Raw genomic sequence first — 2,942 nt, 5'->3', positions numbered from 1 at the left:
AAATCTATACTTCACCCATTCACATGCATATTCTAAAGAAACCAACAGAAATTCAAGAGCAATTCTTGTAATTTAAAGCTTACCCTTGCTGAATTAATCCTCTGAGTTTGGTCCTTAAGCCTCAAGCTTCTAGCTCCCAAGATTTCCCAACCCAATTCCTTGTTTTTTTCCAGCTTTCACCAAAATTTTCCTTTGTTATGCCTTAGAGAAAATAGAGAGAGGGAGAAGAGGAAAACTTAGGTCGGTTTCTACAAGTCTCTAAATGATTCTTTCTTTTTGTTTTATTTAACTTAGTCTATGTGGTTATCTCAAGGCTCGGGGTACCAAAACGTCCCCGAGGGAAAAATGGTAAATTTCCCCAATATTCCCTCCTAGACATTCTAACCTCAAATATATCTCCAAATATTTATTTCCATAACCCGATAACCCAATAATACATCTAATACCCAAAGTACCCCTCGACTCGCCCTGAGTCGAATTCTCAACCCCGTTGTGACTTTCTGGCTAACCGCTCCCCAAGACTGTCTCGGATCGTGCTGCACCAATAAATCACATACATATCGCATTTATCACATTTATACCCTCAGCAGGCTAAAATTACAAACTGGCCCATAATCACCAGATGGGGCCCACACGCACATTTAATTAACCTAAACATGCATTTCTAATCACATATTCATTTAAATTCACATATTATCATATTAAATCATTTATTGCCCTCCAGGCACGCTAATCAAGGCCCTAAGCCCTATTAGCAAATTTGGGTCGTTACAAAAACCCTAGTGTTTCTCTCTAGAACGAACTTAGCAGCTTGGAGGCTCTGAATTGTGCTTGAATATGAAGAAAAATGGCTGAGTGAAGGGTCTTATTTATAGAGTTCAAGGAGTGAAACTAACTCTTATTTCAATGAATATATAAATGATTAAAAATGAATAAATTTGAATTATCTGTTCAACAGATGCCCAGAACTCGGTCAAAAACATTCAGGAATGAGTCAAGGTTGTTGAGGGCTGTTTTTAGTTCAGAATTCTACGAAATTCAAAAATTGGCCACTAGAGTCGATATATCGCCTAAGGTAGGCGATGTATCGCCCCTACCATGATCCCGAGGGTCCGTGGTTTCGTTCGTGCGAATTCGACGTGTTTTCCGTATCAATCATAGGCGATTTATCGGTCCCTGTAGCTGTGATATATCGGCATACGCTGATATTTCAAACACGTTTTTGCACAATTCAGGATAATTTTAAATTGATTAAAACTACTTTGACTGAGTAAAACGTGATCCTAACAGATGATGGAAGGTTCTAGAGCTTCTAGATCTTTCTTTTAATTAAACTATTTATCAAAGATACTTAATTCCTTAATAAGCATACATGTGACAAATGTCACGCTCTTAATTATTCTATCTAAACCTTAGGTTATTAATAATATTCTTAGGACTATATTCATTAATCAAACCTTATGATAAAATTAATATTTCTAAACCATAGGTTAAACTTATAAAATTCATAACTATTTCTACGAGTTTCTAACTAAATCCCAGCTTGAACCAATATCCACAAAGACTAAAATTCTACAGCTACAATTCCAGCTAAGTAAAATTCCAGGATACTACAATATTGACCTTTTGGATTTGGGATAGGTTGACTAAGGAATGTTCCTTTTTCTCTATCAGCTAAAGCAGTAGCGAGTTGTCCTACTTGTATCTCGAGTTTGGTAATTGATTGAGACTGATTTTGTAGGATTTGTTGAGTGGATTGCATAAATTTTTGTAAAGTATGTTCTAAGGAATGTTCCCTTTGTTGAGGATATGATTGATTTTGTGGGGCATGCGTTTGGTTTTGCGTGTTTTATTGATGCCCTCGATTCATTGGAGGTTGGTTTTGTCTCCATGAAAAGTTTGGATGGTTTCTCCAATTATGATTATAAGTGGATGAAAATGGGCTATCATTTGGTTTCCCATAAGCATGAAGAGAATTGGACTCCTCAGAAAAGGCTTCTTGGTAGGAAGGACATGATTGGACATTATGGCAAGGACTAGAACATATAGAACAAACATCTTTTCTTGGTTGTATTGGAGAATTTATAGTTTGGCTTATGGCTAAAGCTTTTACTTTTCTCGCTAATTTGTCTAAGGATGTTCTTAAGTCTAATTCATCTTTTACTTCATGCCTTCCTCCTCTTTTTGGTGAATTAGTTGTCCTAGACCTAGGATCAAAATAATTCCATCGTTGTGAATTGACAGATAAATCTTCAAGGGTGTCCCAAGGCTCTTGTCCTTGAGATTTTAAAAAATTTCTGGTATGCATAGATTGAATCATTTGATGATTAGAGGGAGTCAAACCATCATAAAAATATTTTACAAGTCTCCATTTTTCAAAACCATGATGAGGACATTTCAATAATAAATCTTTAAATCCTTCCCAACATTCATAAAACTCTTCATTATCTTTTTGAAAAAACTCGGAGATTTCTCTCCTTAGACTATCAGTTTTAGACATAGGAAAAAATTTCAGCAAGAATTTATTATAAAGTTGATCCCATGTAGTTATAGACCTCGTGGGAAGGGAATTTAACCAAATTTTTTATTTACCTTTTAATGAAAAAGGGAATAATCTTAGTTTGACCGACTCATCAGAAAATTTTGAAATTTAAATGTTGAGCAAATTTCTAAGAAATCTTTGACATACATGTAAGGATCTTCTCTATCTAACCCATAAAAAGATGGCAACAATTGAATGATTGATGGTTTAAGCTCAAAATGGGTTGCAGAAGTGGTAGGAAAAACAATACATGAAGGAGCATTAGATGAAGTAGGTGCAAAATATTCGAGCAAAGTTTTTTCAGGCACAACATTTTCATCAACAAGATTTCTATTAATATTAGCAATTGGTTCCATGATGCTCAGATTTTTACTAATACTTTCAGTTTCAAACAAAGATG

At 35.0% G+C, this 2,942-nt stretch overlaps 1 non-coding gene across 1 annotated transcript; it reads left to right on the top strand.

Annotated features, from left to right (window-relative positions):
• Positions 1 to 2,378: 2,378 nt before the first annotated feature.
• On the top strand, positions 2,379 to 2,485 carry LOC133787309 (small nucleolar RNA R71). Its single transcript, XR_009872338.1, has one exon. It is a non-coding gene; the product is annotated as a small nucleolar RNA R71 (small nucleolar RNA).
• The last annotated feature ends 457 nt before the right edge of the window (positions 2,486 to 2,942 follow it).

Source organism: Humulus lupulus, chromosome 6 (assembly GCF_963169125.1).
Source record: "Humulus lupulus chromosome 6, drHumLupu1.1, whole genome shotgun sequence".
Taxonomy (NCBI): Eukaryota; Viridiplantae; Streptophyta; class Magnoliopsida; order Rosales; family Cannabaceae; genus Humulus; species Humulus lupulus.
Note: the sequence above shows the minus strand (reverse complement) of the source record. Positions and strands in the feature narration are given on the sequence as shown.